The following is a 21,518-nucleotide window of genomic DNA, read 5'->3' as shown; positions in this document are numbered from 1 at the left end:
GTTATTTGTTTCAGAAGTACAGATCTGTGATTCAACAGTCTTGCACAATTCACAGCGCTCACTGTAGCACATATCTTCCCCAATGTCCATCACCCAGCCACCCCATCCCTCCCACCCCCGACCACTCCAGCAACCCTCAGTTTGTTCCTGAGATTAAGAATTCCTCATATCAGTGAGGTCATATGATACATGTCTTTTTCTGATTGACTTATTTCACTCAGCATAACACCCTCCAGTTCCATCCACGTTGTTGCAAATGGCAAGATCTCATTCCTTTTGATGGCTGCATAATATTCCATTGTGTATATATACCACCTCTTCTTTATCCATTCATCTGTTGATGGACATCTTTGCTCTTTCCACAGTTTGGCTATTGTGGACATTGCTGCTATAAACATTGGGGTTCATGTACCGCTTTGGATCCCTACATTTGTATCTTTGTGGTAAATACCCAGTAGTGCAATTGCTGGATCGAATGGTAGCTCTAATTTCAACTGTTTGAGGAACCTCCATACTGTTTTCCAGAGGGGTTGCACCAGCTTGCATTTCCCTGATGCCGAGCAATGTTGAGCACTTTTTCATGTGTCTGTTGGCCTTAAATGTACAATCTTAGAAGCAGCAAGAGATAAGCAAAAAGTTATGTACAAAGAAAACCCCATAAGGCTATCAGCTGATTTTTCAGCAGAAGGGAATGGTATCAAAATGCTGAAAGAAAAAAGAACCTACAGCCAAGAATACTCTAACCAGCAAGGTTATCATTTAGATTTTAAAAAGAGATCAATAGTTTACCAGACAAATGAGAGTTAAAAGTTTCATCACCATTAAATCAACATTAGAAGGGGACTTCTTTAAGTGAAAAAGGCCAAAATTAAACATAAGAAATGATGAATAAAAACAGGTAAAATACAACAATGTATACATATAACATGGGGGTAAAAACAATTATTTTAGGATGGATTCAAACATAAGTGCCATCAACTTAATATAGACTTCTATATACTTAGGTGTTATATATTAGCCGTAGAGTAACCACAAACCAAAAACCTGTAATAATTTCATAAAAAATAGAAATAAAGCCAAGCATAACACAACAGAAAGTTATCAATCACAAGGAAAGGGAGCAAGAGAAGAAGAAAAACAGAAACTACAAAAACAATCAGAAAACAATAAAATGGCAATTAGTGTACATCTATCAATAATTATTTTAAGTATAAGTGGTCTAAATGCCCCAATTAAATGACATATGTTGGTAAAATGGATTAAAAAAAAAAAAACCAAGACCCATCTATATGTTTCCTATAAGGGACAAACACATACAGACTGAAAGTGAAGGATGGAGAAAGGTATTCCATGTAAAGAAGAGCAAAAAAAAAAAAATCAATACCTATATCAGACAAAATAGACTTTGAGACAAAGAAGGGTGTTATATAATGATAAAGGGGTCAGTCCAACAAGAGGATATAACAGTTGTAAATATCTATGCAGCCAACATTGGAGCACCTAATAACAGATATCTTACAGTAATACAATAATAATAGGGGACTTCAACAACCAATTTACATCAATGGATAGGTCATCAAGGCATAAAATCAATAAGGAAACAGTCTTTGAATGACACATTAGTCAGAGAGACTTAACAGTTGTATACAGAACATAGCATCCCACCACCACCACCAAAACAGAATACACATTCTTTTTAAGTACATTTTCCAAGATAGATCACATTAGGCCATGAAACAAATCTAAATAAATTTAAGAAGACTGAAATTATATCATGAACATTTTCTGACCAAAACAGTGGGAAACTAGAAATCAGTCATAAGGGAAAAAAAAAAACTAGAATAAAAAGAAACATGGAGACTAAACAACATGTTGCTAAAAAACCAATGAGTCACTGAAGAAATTGAAGAGGTTATCAAAATATGCATGGAGACAAATACAAATGAAAACACAATGGTCTAAAGTCTTTAAGATGCAGCAAAAGCAGTTCTAAGAGATAAATTCAAAGTCATACAATCTTACATCAAGAAAAAAGTAATTTCAAATAAATAATATATTATACCTAAAGGAACTGAAAAAATAGATCAAACAAAACCCAAGGTTGGTAGAAGGAAGGAAATAATAAAAAGCAAAAATAAATGACATAAAGACTAAAAAATAAAAAAAAAATCAATGAAAACAAGAGCTGGTTCTTTGAAAAGATACACAAAATTGATAAGACTTTGGTCAGACCTATCAGGAAAAAGAGAGCACTCAAATAAATTGTTATAAATGCAAGAGAGGAAAGAAAAGAACAACCTACACTGCAGAAGTACGAAGATTATAAAAAACTACTACAAAAATTATATACCAAAAAATTAGATAACAGAGAAGAAAATGCATAAATTCCTAGAAACATATAATCCTCTAAAACTAAATTAAGAAGAGAGAGAAAATCTGGACAGACCAATTTAGTAATGAAATTGAATTGGCTATCAAAAGCTCCCAACAAAAGTCCAGGACAGATGGAGTCACAGGTGAATTCTACCAAATTCTACCAAATCCTCTTCTACCAAAGAGGAAGGAAGGCTTCCAAATGCATTCTATGAGGCTGGCACTACCCTGATACCAAAACCAGACAAAGACACTACACAAAAAGAAAACTATATACTAATAACCCTGACAAACCTAGATGCAAATTCTCAACAAAATATTAGCAAACCACATTCAACAATACATTAAAAGAATTATTCACCACAATCAAATGGGGTTTATTCTGGGGATGCAAGGATGGCTCAATATTCACAAACCAATCGATGAGATATACCACACTAACAAAATAATGTAAATCATATGATCATTTCAATAGATGCAGAAAAAAGCATTTGACAAAATCCAACATCTGTTTATGATAAAAATTCACAACAAAGTAGGTTTAGAGACAACCTGCCCCAACATAATAAGGACCGTATATGACAAACCCTCAGCTAATATCATACTCAATGGTGAAAAACTGAGAGCTTTTACTTTTTTTTTTAAGATTTTATTTATTTATTTGACACAGAGAGACACAGGGAGAGAGGGAACACAAGTGGGGAAGTGGAAGAGGGAGAAGCACTCTTCCCACTGAACAGGGAGCCCAATGCAGGGCTCGATCCCAGGACCCTGGGATCATGACCTGAGCTGAAGGCAGACACTTAATGACTGAGCCACCCAGGCACTCCTGACAGCTTTTTCTGTAAGATCAGAAACAAGACAAGGATGTCCACTGATGCCACTTTTATTCTGCATAGTACTGGAAGTCCTGGCAGCAGCAGTAAGACAAAAAAAAAAAAAGAAAGGAAAAAAAAAAGGGAAGGCAAGGCAAAAGGCAAGGCATCCAAACTGGTAAGGAAGAAGTTAAAGTGGTACTATATGCAGAAGACATGACACTACACATAGAAATTCCTAGATTCCACCAAAAAACTATTTGGAGTAATAAATGCAGTGCACTTGCAGAATGCAAAATTAATATATAGAAATCTGTTATGTTTATATACACTAATAATAAAGTAGCATAAAGAGAAATTTTTTAAAAAATTCATTTACAATCACACCAAAAATAATAAAATACCTACCAATATACTTAAGCAAAGAGGTGAAAGACCTGTAATTTGAAAACTATAAAACACTGATGAAAGAAAATGAAGATAAAACACACAAAGGGAACACATCCCATGCTCAAGGATAGGAAGAATATTGTTAAAATGTGCAAACTACCCAAGGCAATCTATAGATTCAATGCAATCCCTATCAAAATAGTAACAGCATTTATTGTAGAACTAGAATAATACTAAAATTTATATGGAACCACAAAGACCCTGAATATTGTCAATGGAGTCTTGAGAAAGAAGTACAAACCTGGAGGTATCACAATCCCAGATTTCAAAATATACTATAAAACTGTAGTAATCAAAATAGTATAGTAGTGGCACAATAGACACACAGATCAATGGAATGGAATAGAGAGCCCAGAAATAAGCCCACATCTATATGGTCAATTAATCTAAAACAAAGGACACAAGAATATACATTGGGGAAAAGACAGTCTCTTCAAGAAATAGTGTGGGGAAAACTGGACAGCTACATGCAAAATCAATATTGAAACTGGATCATTTTCTTACACTATACATTAAAATAAACTCAAAATGATTAAAGACCTAAATTGGAAACATAAAACCATAAAACTAGAAGAAAACATAGGCAGTAATCTCTTTGACATTGGCCTTAGCAACATTTTCTAGGTTTGTCTCCTTAGACATGGGAAACAAAAACAATTGGGACTATACCAAAATAAAAAGCTTTTGTACAGTGAAGGAAACCATCAGCAAAACAAAAGGGCAACCTACTGAATGGGAAAATATATTTATAAGTGATATATCTGATAAGGGGTTAGTATCCAAAATATATAAAGAACTTATACAACTCAATACCAAAGAAACACAAATAATCTAACTAAAAATGGGTAGACCTGAATAGACATTTTTTTCCAAAGAAGACATACAGATGGTCAGCAGATAATGACTAGATGCTCAAGAGCCCTAGTCATCAGGAAATGTATATCCAAACCACAATGAGGTATCACCTTACACCTGTCAGAATGGCTAAAATAAGAAGGACAGAAATAAGTTTTGGTGAGGATGTAGAGAAAAATGAACCCTCATGCACTGCTGGTGGGAGTGTAAATTGATGCAACCACTGTGGAAAACATTATGTCATTTCCTTAAAAAAAACTAAAAATAAAAATACCATATGATCTAGTAATTCCACCACTGGATCCTTAAAGAAAATGAAAACACTAATTTGAAAAGATAAATGCACACCTATATCTATTGCAGCATTATTTACAATAGCCTACATATGAAAGCAACCAAAGCATTCACTGATGAAAGGATAAAGATGTGAGACATGTGTACATACACACATAATACACACACACACATAATAGAACATTAGCCATAAAAAGAATGAGATTTTGCCACTTGGAACTACAGAGATGAATCTAGAAGGTATTATGCTGAATCAAATAAGGCAGAGAAAGAAAAATACCATGTGATTTCACTTATATGTGGAATCTAAATAAAAACAAAACAAAAAAATGGACAAACAAAAATGCAGAAACATACTGATTAGAGAACAAACTGGTGGTTGCAAGAGGGGAGAGGGATGGCCAGAAGGGCAAAATGGTGAAGAGGAGTGGGAGATATGGATTTCCAATTGTGGAATGAATAAATCATGGGGATAAAAGGTACAGGGTAGGTAATGTAGTCAGTGGTATTGCAGTAGTGTGGTATGGTGACAGATGGTAGCTACACTTGCCATGAGCACAGCATAATGTATAGACTTCCTGAATTACTATGTTGTATACCTGAACCTAATGTAACATTGTGTGTCAAGTATACTTTGACTTAAAAAAAAAAAGTCTAAAATGTGCTTTGCAAGACTATTATTCACAAAGGCAGTGTTCTACCTAAGTCTATATAAGAGTTTTGTGAAGTTCTCTGATGCCCAGTGTTTATACTTATATCTCAACTGAGATGTCACTTCCTCTAAGACATTTCTCTGTTGGAATCATATGCCTTTTATTTATACCTATACTGTCCCCAGTAGTTACATCATCACATTTGTCTGATTTTCCATTAATAATTACTTTTAAGAAAGGAACCATACTGTTTCAATTGTTGTATCCCTAGCAATTAGCACAGTGCTTGATACATAGTATGTGCTCAGTTTTAAAAGTAAATTGTTGAAAGATTTATTGAAAATTTGTATGTTCAGGGTATTATCGTCTTAGAAGTGGTACACATCAATTACTATGTCCCATTATAAGGATAAGCTTTCAGCAAATGCACCGTTTTTTCTCTCTTGCCCCAAGACTTTTATATATGTTACTCCCTAATCCTGGAATGCTTTCCCCAATGAATTCATTAGTGACTCTTACTTTCCATTCTAACATCTGGTTACGTAGTACCTCCTCAGGCGTCCTTCTTTGACCACTCACCAATCCACATCTTCCTTTATATATCCACTAACATCTGTCATTGCATTTATAGTCTTCATCATTGTGTATTCTTGTTTAAATATTTGCTTAATGTATGTTCTTCCACTAGCAAGTAAGCCCCATGCTGGCAGACGAATGTTCTTGCCAATCACTCTATCCCATCATCAAGCAGAGTGTATGGTATACTAAAAGAATTCAGTAATGACTTCTTGAGTTAATAAATAAGTGACCTTATAGATTTAAAAATGAGAAATACCTAATGATACTCCAATATTGTTCAGGGAAAATATGCATATTACTTACAATAAGAACTATATATTTAGAAATGCAAAATGAAATTCACTAGACCTTAAAAATGGGAATAATTCATTAAGAGTATATTTTTTGTTATTACTTGCTCTAGATTCCTGGTCACCCAGAGACCTTCAGATCTGAAATTTGATCTTTATTAATATACATGACAAGCAAGACTATTTGTGCAAATACCCAGAGCTGAGTCATCTGCCAGAAACATCCTCAACTACATAATAATCGATTTATAAACCAGTTCATTGAGGTTAGTCACTGTGAGACGATAATCAAGAGATAGGCAATATTCATTACATATACATTCATTCATTCACACATTCATTCATTCTTCATGTTATTTCCTAAATGCCTACTGGGTACAGCACTATGTCCAGTATTGCTTTGGTCTGCTCAACTGTGTATAAAGAGTTAACATCAGGCCTGGGCTGATAGAGAATTGGGAATTCAGTGTCTGTCTTTGCAGTACTGTTTCCTTGGAAACTACAGAGTTAAGATAAATGTGGAATGTTGGTTCTGCCTTGTCTGCTATATGGAAATACACCTGGATTGGGGCAGCTGGGATTGGGCAAGCAGGCCTGGGCCCTACGTAAATAGAGGTATAAATGATTTCTGAGAAACTAAGCCAGTTTCTCTGAGTCAAAATGACCCACACACTCCTTGGCTCTCAACAGAGGAAGCCATCCTCACCCTATATGGGCATGGGGACTAAGGAATCTGTGAACTCAGGTAGCTATAGGTCTCTGTTGAGATGAAGATGGCTAAGTTCTGAATCTCCTTCCCTATGAAACTAAACAAATTAGGATTGGAATGAAGCCTGTCTATGTTCCATGGGTTAGACTGCTTTCCCAAGCCTGCAACAATGCTGTACACTGACAAAATCTGTGACTGATCCTCTAAATTCAGAACTACACCTTCCCCCCAAAAAAACTCCTTGAATAGTACAACCTCCCTGTAAGGTCCCACTTTACATCTTGCTGGCCTTTCTCTTTTGCTTTGTCTATTCTCTAACATCTGATGCTCTTAGTAGCTTATGATGATCAGCATCGTGGTAAGAGACAGACCCACATTCATGTATCAGCCCCACTAGTTCTTGGCTCTGTGGCTTTGACAAGTGATTTAATTTCTTACATCAGTTTTCTTCTGCAAATGAGTTCACACTGAAGAAAAGAGTAGAGCACACTTGTTAAAAATACAATCTTTACAGCCTATTTGCATAAATTGAACTACCATTAATAAACAAATGGCTGTGTGTCCAACTTGTAGCCAAGTTACTGAACCTGTGTCTTGGGTTCCTTAAATACAAAATGGAGAGAATAATTGCACACATAGAGCTGCTATGAGGGTTTAAAAAGTTAGAATATATAGTTGATACAATGCCCAGCACATAGTAAATCCTCAATAAATGCTAGCTGTTAATTATAATTATATTCAAATTACAACTTAATATTTATTCTTTCAGTGTTTCTACTTCACTGAAAGCAATGAAATGATAGGTTATTACCCTGGGAAGGTTAAGTAGTAAAAGAAGGGCTACATATTCCAAGTATGCATGAGAGAAAACAACACAACTAATCCAGAGTAGTTATTTTCCTCTCTTAGACTGGAGAAACAATTAAAAGATGTTTAAATGAAATAGCATAGGGTGCCTGGGTGGCTCAGTTGGTTAAGTGACTGCCTTCGGCTCAGGTCATGATCCTGGAGTCCCGGGATCGAGTCCCACATCGGGCTCCCTGCTCAGCGGGGAGTCTGCTTCTCCCTCTGACCCTCCCCCCTCTCATGCTCTCTCTCTCTCTCATTCTCTCTCTCAAATAAATAAATAAAATCTTTATAAAAAATAAATAAATGAAATAGCATATTCATAAGCAAATTAATTGAAGAACAAGAAGACCAGGGTACATACAAAGTCACCATGGTGATCCAGAACAAATCATCTCAATTGGCTCAATTTATTTAATATTTATTCCTCCTTGTTTCTCCAAGTATTACATAAATCGATACATTACTTCTTTTCTCAGAGGGGGCAGGGCTGTTTTCTCTTCTCTAAAATGAGAGTGTCAGATGACTTGTATGACCATTTGTAGTTCCAAGTTTCTGTTACCAATTCAAGCTAAGGAAACTGAAGCGAAGGACTCTCAGATGTGCAGCCCCACTGGATAATAATTTTGTATATGCATATGTCTTGTTTTTAGTAAAAGAAAACAAAGGAAGAGAAAATGTATAACTCAACTTCCCCTTTAATTAATCATCCCACAGATATTTTAAGTGATTTGTCTCTCTTATACTCTTCATCTGCTTACTTTAAGTTTTGTGAAGAATTTCCATTTGCCTATGTGGAAACTGAGTATTGAGCCTTTCCCAGAATCTAAAGTCATGTTTGTCTCCCACACAGCCAATTCTGAAATTTGTTGTGATATTTTCATTGGTTCAGTAAATTACTCGCAGTATATACTTACCTTTCCTTTCCCTCCTCACCCCCTAGAAGGTGAGTGAGGTGGGAAGGAGGAAGGTGGAGGAGAGGGGAAGAGGGAGAGAGAGAGAGAGAGAGAGTGGAGAGAGAAAGGAAGGGAGAAAAATGTATATAAATGAATCTGGTCTCAGCTGTGGAGACGTTCCTAGTCACCTCCCACCCACACTCACCCAGCTCACCTGGCAGCTATTCATAGCAATCATTTCAAATAAAGCAAAAATCATTTTTAATCAGGGATGCTGTTTGGCTTTGTCTGTTCTGTCTTGTGGCAAAGTTTCCTCAAGTTCCACAGATGCACTATAGATGATTCAAACTCCTTTGTCATTGATTATGTTCATACACGAGTTTAATGTGAGTGGGCTGCTTGAGAAATAATTAATTGTCTTTCTACAGCTAGGGAAGAGTCCTTTGGCTACAGCAGTCTGGGGCTGAAGGATGCTATGGGACTGTTCTCAGCCATCCCAACCAGTGAGTGACTGCTTATAGACAAATGAAATCATAGGCTGGGAAGGCTGATGTATAATAGGGCTCCATATAGAAATTCATAATCATTATTGCCTTCTCTGTTGGGGATAAACTCAGACTTAGGAAGTTTACATGATGCATAGGTGTGTTCTGCCCAACCTTCATGGAAACCAGAGGCTATCACATTGAATTAGCCTATGGGCTTTGGAATTGGAAAGAACTCAGTTGAAGTATGCTCTTTAAAAGTTATGTACTTCATATTTTTTAACTTGTCTTCATACTTGAAAGGGAAAAATGGTATGTACTTTATAGAATTTTTATAAAAATTAACCAAGTTAATTCATATAAGGTGCTTAATACTATGTTTGGTATCTAGTATTGGCTCAATAAATGTTTATTATTTTTATTATTTAGCCTACATCTTGGGTGTGATTCCAACTGATTCACTCAATTTCATGTAGCAAAACACCCATCCAAAAATTCTACGCTATACCTTCCAAACACATGTTTTTGTGCATATAACAAATGTGCCAGCTTTGTCAAAAAGAACTCGGTCATCCTTATTTCTACAGAGACATCCGAGATTAGATATTTATTGCTGAAAATGGTTTATAGCATCATTTTAATATGCTTTATAATCATGTGAAGGATGATGAATCATATAATATCCATGTACAAACAATATTAAGATAAAGATCAAGAAATTGTTCCAGGTGTGATGGGAAGAAATCTTCAAGTGGTTTTAAAGCCTGTAACAGGGTATTGTCTAGAATATTGAGGTTTGGGCCATTATGAGGCATCCCCAGTTTATTACAGACTTTACCCTAAGCTAGTCATGGATGAGGATGCATTCTGCGATCCTATTAATATTTTTATGTACATATGGCAACAGCACTACTTTAACCCAAGTATAAGTAGTCAGGCAACACTTAAAACGGCATTGTGATCTGGGGGAAACTGTTCTCTTCCAACTGTACTACTAGCAATGCTTCTGGTTAAAATCTACCTAGAAAGAGGCTCAAGACAATTTGTTGAACATTCATAGAGATAAATAGCAAACATCTGATAAGCTATCAGAGATACTAGGATATTTACAAAGTTTTAGGCATAATAAAATAAACATAACAGTGTATGCAAGGAGATCTAGTGCATTGTGCTTTTATGATTTTTAAGGTATTGATAAAGTTGGGCATCTATGAAATGTCAAAGTCTTTTGGCACATCTCCAGCATGCATTGGCTGAAGAAGACTAGTTGATCCTATCCTCCAAGGGTGAATCATACATATAGATAGAAATGGAACAAAGACATAGAATCAGGAACCCATATGTTTCAGTCTTAAGCATTGTTTAACTAAGACACAGACTTATCTGTTCGATACGTTTATATTTAAGACATGGAACTAGGTACTTTACATATGTTCATTTCATTTGATGTTAATCTTAGCCCTGACATGTTACTATCTCTATTAAAAGACTGAGAAAAAGCAATGCTCAGAGAAGAAAAACCACTTGCCCATGATCTCATAGCTAAAATACCAGAGCTGAATTTTTCATTCACTTATACAAAACTGATCTCCTCTTTCCTAGATTAAAAGCAGAGGAGGAGTTGAGTAATGGGGTTTGAGAGATACTAAATACCCACCATACAAATCTCCTCCTTGAAGAAGGTACCTCTTCCAACATCATAACAATTGCAAAACATGAACGGTCTTTGTTCATACCTTTATTAAATGAGTGCCTATTATTTATCTATCATTGTTCTAGGCCTGACAAATACAGATAAGGAAAAGAGAAAGGGGGGGGAACAAAATGATCTTTTTCTAAAAAAGCTTATAATCAACAGATCCATCTAAAGAGCAGCTTTGGAACTCTGTCATTTCAAACTAATGTTTGATGCAACAATACTTCTTCTGGCTTATGACCCACAGTATATATTGGTAATTCTATAACCTGGTCAGTTCTCCCCAAAATATAATTAAGTGTTAATATATTGGAAATATTATGTCAGAGATTTATAGAATGGGGTGGCAATAACACATTTCATGTAATCTTGCTATTGAATAAAAGGGTTGGTTGAAGACCAAAAGGGAAGGTTGTCATTAAATCATCAATTACCACACTTAAAATGGCCAATTTAGTTTACTGATTAAGTCATTTGAATAAGAACCTAAAAATAATCCATTTGGGGAAAAAAAAACCTAATGGAACTGAAGCCCTAAGATGAAAAAAAAAAAATCACTACACCATGGAAACAACTATCAAAATAAGCCTTAGCATGTAGACTTAATTACTGACTCTTGTAAAGTATGTGTATAAATAGTTTGACTTTGCAAATAAATGCTATCTGACAGCTATTTAGTAAAATTAAATTTTGTTACAAAGCCTTAAATTTTATTTAATTATGTGCTATAAACATAAAATGAGTCCAGAGAATAACATGAGAATCTCTCATTTGATTAGCAAATTGCTGCTTATGCCTTACTAGGTGAATATGAGCTGATTTTTGTTGCTGCTGTTCCTCTCTATATGCCATGGTTCTAGGTTTCTTTTTCTAAAACACAGCTGCGGTCTCTCTGTTAAGACCCTGTTACTACAAGTCTGGGGTTTTACTGAGTTGGCATTCAAGACCTCCTAGGATCTCATTAAACTCCCTTCCTAGCATTATCTTCTACTGTCCCCTTCAATTGTGGCCTCAGTTTTGATATATTGTTATTTGTATATGCTGTTCTTCCCACATGTGATTCTTTTCAAGACTTTCCTATCCTAAAAGGCAGTGACAACACCACAGTGGGTCCTAAACATAATCACCCATACTATCCATTGGTTCTCATAAGTGAGCACAAACAAACACACTTTCTAAATTGAAAAAAACTGGAAATGCAAGTTGGGAGACTGATAATGAACATTTATTATGGTTGTTTACTAGCATTTACTACTCAACCTTCAACTAAGCAGTTCAAAGGGAATATAGGATCAAAGATACAAGCAAAACAACAAGACTTTCCAATGCCTTTCCTATCTCACAGAGATGTATACTGAAATTTGGGTCATGAATTAACCCATTAGAATGACAAGGCTGCTTGATCAGAGTAGCTCAAAATCACAACTTATAATACTTACCATATGTGGCTGGGGAACAGATTGAGTCAAGAGTGCACTTATTAACAATTCATGAGTTTTTTGTTATGCTAGATTTTTATACTTCTGCATTCTACTTCTAACTGTACCACTGGGCCTATAGGTAGTTGGTTGGTAGCACAACATATAAATATATTAACATGTGCTTGCACTGCAAACATAGCCCTAAGATAACTCACCCTAAGATAAGTTGGGTACCCTTTCAACTACTTCTCAGCTGTTTCAAGATGTTTCAAGGCCAAACTGGCATATCAACAATGTGGGACATTTTCTAGATAATGCCATCTTTTTTCTGCAGCTGAGAGTAAACTTTCCCTCCAAATCATAAAGTTCTCTCTTGGGTTTTCACATTCTATTTTCTGTAAACACCAACAGAGTGGATGTAAGTATAGCAAGCCTGGTATTGGCCAGAGACTTTATTGTTCCATTTATTAAAATAAAAAAAAGAGGCCAGTAAAGTGTTGTTGATTTATTTTGCTGCTTGGACAAGAAAGTTAATTCTCCTATTTCAAATGTCTGTGGTCCCTGCTCATCTCTGAATAGTGACCCTTAGTCCCACCAGTATGATGAAGAGAGAAGCCAAAGATAAGGCCATAAATGTTATCAGATAGTCAAATGATAGAGATACTTATGGAGTAAACACACATGCTTGGTCCACTGTTTTAGGAATAGTCTCAGAAAGAAGCATTTCTAGATCTTAAAAGAAAAAAGAGTAATAGGGCAAACTGGACTTTGCACAATTCTCACACAAAATCATCAGCAACATAAAAAACACCAACAGGAAAGACAAAACCAAGAAAATAAGGGAATGAAAGAAGAGACTTATCTCATCTGTTTCTTTATGAGATGCATGTTCACACTGAACAGAAAGGAAGGGAACTAGCATCTAAAGCCAATAACTGTTCTTGGCACTGAGGGCACTTGATGTTGCTCTTGTAGTAAGATCCTTCTAATCTCCCCTGAGATCTCTAGTTCTCCAATGAGGACATCAGGAAGTACAGTGTAACTTGTCTAGGATCACATGGCCCCATGAGGCAGAGCTAAGATCCAAATGTAAATCTGACTCTGAAGTGCATGCTCTCTAGTCTCTCTTGGCTGAGCAAGTTTGGTGCTATTTTGTGATAATTATTAGAGGATGGGGTATTATAGAATGACTATTTAAGGAGAAAAGTGAAACTGCTCTGAGAGACTAAAAATAAATTGAGGTTGTGGAGAGGTTCCAGTACCAGTGAGATTAATTAAAAGTAGATATTTAATAAAGTTTTCACTGAAACACAGAATGGCAGCTGTAATCAAATCCATGGGAAGGGTAAAGTATACAGGCTCCCAGTGTGTGAAGGACAGAGCTATTTCTGAAATCAAAACAGTAACATGAAGAGATTACAGTTTGACCCATTTCCTGGCATAAGAACTTGGTTTTTCCAGATTGCTCAGAACACCAATAACCTTACCACAGCTTGAAAATATTATTTAGGATCAACTGATCTGCAGGCAATGTTGAGAATGGATGCTGAGGCACTTGAAACAGATTTATCTATTATTTAAATTAAAAATGTTATTAATGTCTTATATGCAGAGATGGCCTGGGGGCCAGATGGCTGTACAATCCCATATTCTAAAGCTCACAAAGCATATTTGATTTAAGTTTTGAACTTATAGTTTCCACATTTAAAAAGGAAATTATTAAAGCCACATATAGACCTCATTCTCAGTAATTAAAAATGACTTTTATAGACTTCTTAAAAAAAATACTAGCAAACAGAGAGCACAGATTTACTTCTAGGATGATTTGTGAGGGCAAGTGATATGGCACGAATGGTTGTTTTCCCCAGATACTTGTATCCCCCTCCAGTGCCAGCTAAGGGAAGTCAAAATGTTTTCAGCTATTAGGAATGGAACCCTGTTTCTAGAGGTTGTAAATCATTGTGTTTCTAAAAAAAATTGCTTTAGGAACATATAAAAATATTTTTATCTACAAAATGAGAAGCCATTCCAATAAAAAGTGAGAAATGCAATTTATGGTTCAGCAATTTGGAAACATCTGGCTAAGTATAGCTCCTTGAAAGCACATTATATTTGGCTTTGTGTCTGTGAACCATGGAGATGTTTGTCTGAAATTATCACTTTTATCTGAGTTAACGATAGCTCCCCTGAAAAGGAGTATTCAATAATGATATTTAAAAATTTCCAAAAAAATAAAGAAATAAGCAAATACTCTTAAGAGACAATGTAGGGTTTGTTAAACTTGGACTTTATAGGGGGATAGACCAAGGTTTAAATCCCAGTTTCACTAACAGTGATTGGATTATGGGTAGCTTATTTTAATTTTTCTGATACTTAATTTCCTGGTGTGTAAAATGAGAAATTAAATAACATATACAAAGTATTTATATAATATTTGAAATATAGTAATTCCTCAATAAATGTTAGTTATTATTAGATTGAACCACATAAAATTGCCATTTTTGTATGACAAATAGTCAAACATTGGCAGCTTCATATGATTTCAAATAGTTCAGTCCAGCATTATAAATTCCAAAAATACTGAAAGGGAGAAGAGTAAGTGAAGCCCTAATTTTCCCACTGAATCAAAAAAGAGAAATATTCCAAAAGGCAAGGAGGCATCTCTCAATACTGATAGAAATACAGTAATACCCATAAGCTCAAAAATGGTATTGAGTTTTCAGAAGAGGAAACACCAAATGATACATTCCAAAATGAAATAGAGGGAGAATTCTTTGGCAAACTTTAAATATTGAGGATGGTAGAGGAGTAATTATCTACAGGGCTATAATTTTTCTTCGTCATTTTTTAAAAAGAGTCAATACATCAAAATGGAATAAAAAAGTAAATAAACATGTGACACCTGGGCGGCTTAGTCTGTTATGCGTCTGCCTCCACTCAGGTCATGATCCCAGGGTCCTGGGATGGAGCCCTGCATCTGGCTCCCTGCTCAGTGGAGAGCCTGCTTCTCCCTCTCCCTCTGCCGCTCCCCCCACCCTGCTTGTGCTCTCTCACTCTCTCTCTCTGTAGTAAGTAAGTAAGTAAATAAACAAATAAATCTTTTTTTTAAAAAAGTAAATAACATGGAAAATAGTAAATTCAGAATACTTTCTTGATTGAGTAAATTTTCTATAAATTCAAATCAGGATAAAGTTAATGACAACAAAGAGGATTTCTTCTCCCTATTTATGTTTTTTCCAAATTGTCTAAAAAGCTATCTTAGAACATTTTTGTTTGACTTTTTTCACACCCAGAAGACAAAATAGTAAAAATTCTTTAAATGCTGAAAAAAGTTGTACGTAATTCTTAACATTTTTTAAATTCTTTACATTTTTTTAAGATTTTATTTTATTTATTTTGAGAGAGAGAGAATGAGAGACAGAGAGCATGAGAGGGAAGAGGGTCAGAGGGAGAAGCAGACTCCCTGCTGAGAGGGAGCCCGATGTGGGACTCGATCCTGGGACTCCAGGATCATGACCTGAGCCGAAGGCAGTCGCTTAACCAACTGAGCCACCCAGGCGCCCCAATTCTTTACATTTTTAAAATTCTATTAAATTGCAGGCAATGCCTAGCCTGCTTTTCATATACTTTGAAGTGATTCTACTGGTCATCTTTAATTGTGGTAGTGACTTAGAAATGACCAAGAATATCCAGGAAATAGAAGAACTGTGTATTTAAATCCACCTTGACAAGAGCCAAAGGTCCCCTAAAACCTTAGAGTTCCCAACACCTCTGCCTATATCCTTCAATTCTCTTCTTGTCATCATTATGCTTACTTCATCCTTCAAGTAGAAATACACATCAATTCATAAAATTGTTTGTGTCCCTGAGATTGTTTATAATGAAAGCTTCTGCAAATTGAATGTTTTTCACATTTGCTTCCAAAATATAAGGTCTTCCAAGAACCATACAATGCTAAATAGACATACAGTACCAGCCTCACATTCACAAAAACAAAAAAATATCAGAGATAAAGGAAACTGAAGTATCAAGCAGAACAATAAAAAATCTCCATGGAATAGGCTCTAGGACCCAGGACTTGTTTTCAGGTATTCATAGATTCATTCATTCCTTCTTTCCCTCAGCTAAGATGAACTGAACTTTCTGTAACTGGGTATATAATTATGAGCAAAAATGTAAAAAGTTGCTGTTTTCATAAAATTTGCTGTCTAGAGGGGCAATAGGTGTCAACACTCAAATGAATAAATACTTCAAATTGAGATGTCTTACACAGTAAACAAGCAACACACAGCAAAGAACTTTTTCTGGTGTCAGTTTACAAATTCCTTCCCTAAGAAAGTAGCATTTGAGGTAGAAGATGAAGGGTGAGAGCTAAGTCGGAAAGGTTGAAAAGTAAATGGAAATTAGGGGAAGAAGGAAAAGAATATCCAAAGGTCCCAAGCCTAGAAAGAAAATGGCTTTCCCTAGAATCTGAAAGGTCAGAATGGCTGGAGCACAGAGAATTAAGGGAACAGGCCTCTTAAGATGTTGTTAGAGAAATGAGCAGGGTCAAGGACAAGAAACTTGAGGGTCATATTAAGACTTTTTACTTTTTTGTTTTGTTATTTTTTCTTATGGGTTAGATGGCTTAAATCAAGGGGTGAAAAAATCAGCTTTATATTTTTAAAATTTTACTCTTAGGTAGGGTGGAGAATAAAAAAGAAAGAGAATCAGATCAAAGACCAATACTGTCACCCCTTCAAGAGATGGTGGTGACAAAGAACCAAAAATCAACTGGGGCCAAGGCCTCAGAGACGGTCTTCTTTTCAATCAGCTATTTTGTCTCTATAGGTAGCATAACTATGGACGGTGGTTGTGGAAGGGGTGGGCTGGGGTACATGTCCTTGCCACAAGCCTAAAGACCAGCTCACCATGGTCTCTGACTTCTGTTTACCAAGTTAGTATACCAATTTGGAATCAAGGGGCAGGAAAATTTGAAAATAATTTTTTCAGCAATTTTTAGTATTTTTTAGGCCAGAAATTCCCTTTACTTCATAAATTCAACTATCAGGAATTTAGTATTGTTAACTTATGATAAAAGATGCCTTCTAGATTTTTGTCGGTGGAAAACAAAGCTACCTTTTGAGGTGTCTTTGCCAATCAGCTCAAGGAAAATTTTAAAAGGCAGTGGAGGCGATGATTGAAAAGACTCAGAGAACTTCATGTGGAATTTGACAATAGCAAACATAAGCAGTGCTGGTAGGAATTGGAAATGTTTATGATAGCTACACTGCCTATCCTTCTGAGTCTGCATTCTCCCTATCTGATAGTTTCTTCATACATGTTCCATTCTCCTCTGCAGCCTGACTTCCTCTGCTTGTTCATACCATCAGTGCCCCGTGACCTCAAATTATCTATGGCTTTGGTTTGCCTGTGAATCTCCTACTCTGACACAGAGTGACTTTCCAACCCTAGAGCCATCTTCCTCTGAACTTAGGTTTGTTGTCTCTTGGTTCAAATTATCTTTCAGGCATCTAAATGGGTAAATTCAGTTTGTGGTTGCTTTTCTCTTAGTTCAAATATCTACCCCAGAAACAACTCATTATCACACTAGGAGAACTTGATAAACATAACTGCCTAAAGTTCGTCATCAAATCAGATCAATTTAGAAGAGAAAGCTGAACCTACGAGAAACTGAGTTCATATCATAGATTAAAAAGAAAATAACAATTAAAATAATTTTAAAAACTCAGAAAAAAACCAACAATTTCAGTTTCTACTCTAAAACGTATGTAAAAGGGCAACTCAGATAATCGTAATTCTTAGCAACTTATCTGTAAGTCTCCCCTGATCAAGCAAGACTTGAGCCCTGGGAATCTTTGACCTGTTTTTGCAGGGTTACATTCCCTAATAACCCCAGCCTTCTAAGTTATTAAATGTTAAAATCAAATTTAAGGGCAGAATTTTACTTCACACTTTGAGTACACACATATCATTTGCCTGAAGCTGGGTTTTACAGTTTGGGATATGGAGAAGCCAAGTGCTCTCCTGATCTGAAACATTTTTTTTCTCCTTTAGAGACACCATCACTGGACTACTCTAGGAAGATGGAGGAGAGAATGAGACATCACTTTTGCTTGAGTGGGAGTCAATAGTGGAGGAAGAAGGTTAGGTATGGCTCACGAAGTACACTCCAATTTTCAAATTTCTGGACTTTCATGTGCTGCCGGATAGACACTCTGGAGCCATCTAGTGGTATAACATCATTGATATAAATGTTGAGAAGAGCTGGGTTTAGCCTTGAAAAAAGACCATTGCAACTCTAGTGGAATCAGACTATATCTCAGAACAATCTCACATAGAGGTATCATCACTTTAAGAAGGCAACTCTAGCTGAGGATGTCCTGGTCCTAGGAAAGCAATGGATATCCTCACTCTGACTCATTCCCTCTGACTACAGCTTCCTCTAGCACTCTTCCAAGGTGTACCTAGGTGGAGTGGAATCTATAAACAATATTTTTAAATAAATCCATAAAATACAAGACTGAATTTATCCAGTGGTAATTAGAATTTGATGATTTTATTATTGATTCCTACATAACTCTACCTATTTTCAAATGAATGCATTTGGGCTGAGGTTGTCTAAGGGGTATTGGATAGCTTTAAATTGTAAGGGTATTGCTTTGTTTATATGTATGGGGCTTGGAGAAAAAAGGACTAAAGCCATTTTCTTGTTCCTGAAACTGAAAAACAATCTTCTATGAAGACTTATACTGGATGGGACTGATTTGCAATACTTAGAAAAGGTTTTCCTTAGAAACTGCACTGATAACTTCTTTCTATTCATTTTAGCTCATTTCTTTTACTTGGTAAACTAAATCAGGCCCTATGGCAGTTGTTCTAAAAAAATTGAGCATGCATTGCTGAATCACCTGAAGGTCTGTTAAAATATAGATTTCTAGACCCCCCCTCAAAGTTTCTACTTCAGGTGGGTCTGGGTAAGGTCCAAGAATTTACATTTATAACAAGTTTCCAAGAGATGTTGATACTATTGACTGAGGGACTGTACTTTATGAACTACTGATGTGAAGAATCAAGACATAGAGGTTCACCCTTTATTGTTTCATTGACTTAAGGACAAGATCCAGACGTTCTTTTAGAGTTCCCCAATGAGCAGCAGGTTTTTACTGTCTGCAATTCATCTATTTTTAAAACTAGACCTGATTCCTCCAATAAAATCCGTTGCAGAACCCCAGTATATAAAATGTAAAAACAAAGCTACTCTGATTAAAATGAAGGTTGGGGAACAGAAGTTCACCTGTTCTTCCTCACTCCCCACAAACTTACAAAGCAAATACAGCACGATCTCTACAGAACACTTAAGCCACCATAGAGCAGTTGGGAAACTGAAGCAGCCAATATAACTGCCATCCTCCTAATGGTAACCAGCTACACAACTTATCAGAAGGTTCTGTTCATCATCCAGATTTCTCTCTGTAGTTGTTCCATCCCAGCCTCAAATACTATTTCCTACAAAATGCCCCTTTTTTACCTCACCATTATTTTTCATGGGGTTGGGGGTGAGGAAGAAATGTGAATAGAAGAGTGTGCATTTCTCTTTTGAGGATAACACTTGATTACAAATTTTGTCTCACAGGAGATACTGGGAATGAATAGTGGAAAACATCAACACTGTATGAGGTGTATCTTCTGCACAGCCTGGTTCGTGAACACCAATATTTATTTGGAAACAATTTTAAACACTACCTTTTAATTTAAGATTTCTCTCCTTTAATAGCCTGATTCTGGTTTATTACAGAGTGAAGGGAGAGAAAAAGGTTAAGAATTGTCATCAATTTGCAGGTTTTCTAAGCCTCAGCCTTTATCGAGCTACCTATGGGAATATGTAACCAGGTGAATATTTATCTAATGTAGATATTTCTCTTTTTTTCCCCTCCAGATGAGTTCTTGAATCTAAACCATTACTTAAAAGCAGAAAGGTGGAAGGCTCTGTATCTCTTGAGTGCCGGGCTTGCCTTGGGATATAAATCTAGAATAAATTTGCTTTGGGCTGCAGGAATTATTTCCTGATAGGAACCAAAGAAGAATAGTCCCATGAGTTTATTGTTAGAGCTATAACCCACTTTCACAATCAAGGGAAAACAGACCAATCATATTAAAGGCAGGCATTCCTTTGTTACTGATGTACCAATAAGGTAAAGGAGAGTTTCAGAATAGGGGAAACCCACTGAGATGTAGCAGTTCACTTTTGGCTTGTTGTTTTCTTATTCCCATAGACTGAATGTGAATTTCACTGAGCATGTTTCAGATAGTCAATATTCTTTCTTCAGAAATTTCCATTACAGTCCCTATAACCATTGTCAATGATCTGTTTCTTAATCTGAACTATAGGAAGACCCTTATCTGTAATCACTATTGCATTACATCTACTCCACACCTGTTGGATCCTCTTGATGGGGAATCCAAGCCTCTCTTAAAGAGGCCAAAGACAAAATTAGCTAACATGAAGTAGATCAAGAAGTTAGGATTAAGTGGGATGATCCAGAAGTAAAAACTAGTAATGCTTACAAAAGTGAGTCCTATATCCATTACCAAGGATCAACATTAGAGAATCCAAATTTATGTTTTAATTCATGAGGTGAATGTAGGGTTAACAATGTGAGATAACTGTTAAAAAGCCAATTTCTGAACAAATTTAGGGAAGTGGAATTAACATTAACATAATGTGAGTGAATCCAAAACACCACAATATGTTTCATCACATACAAAACAGACATAATACATGTTTGGTGACTTATTTAATGGGTTTGTGTTGCTGGGCATATGTATTAAAGTATGCATTCAGAACATACATATAATATGCCACTATAATTCCCAAAATGTTTTGTCTACTCTTTTCCATTCCTTAGACTAAACATACCTCAGATGCCTGAAGTGTAGTCTAACAACAACAACAAAATCATCCAAATTAAATTTCCAGGGGAACAATAACGGGATATACATGGAAAACATATGATAGCATCTTAACCGTTTTCTCCTTCAGCCCTTGGAAGTTGGTATCAACAACCATGATACCAAAGTTACCTACTTATTTAGTCCCAAATTAGTTCACTCTGGATATGGAGCACACAAAACCTCAAAGTGAACCATACAAAG

The sequence above is a fragment of the Callorhinus ursinus genome, unplaced genomic scaffold, assembly GCF_003265705.2.
Source record: "Callorhinus ursinus isolate GAN/ISIS: 27379988/994484 unplaced genomic scaffold, GSC_fseal_2.0 scaffold21, whole genome shotgun sequence".
NCBI classification, from domain to species: Eukaryota; Metazoa; Chordata; class Mammalia; order Carnivora; family Otariidae; genus Callorhinus; species Callorhinus ursinus.
Note: the sequence above shows the minus strand (reverse complement) of the source record.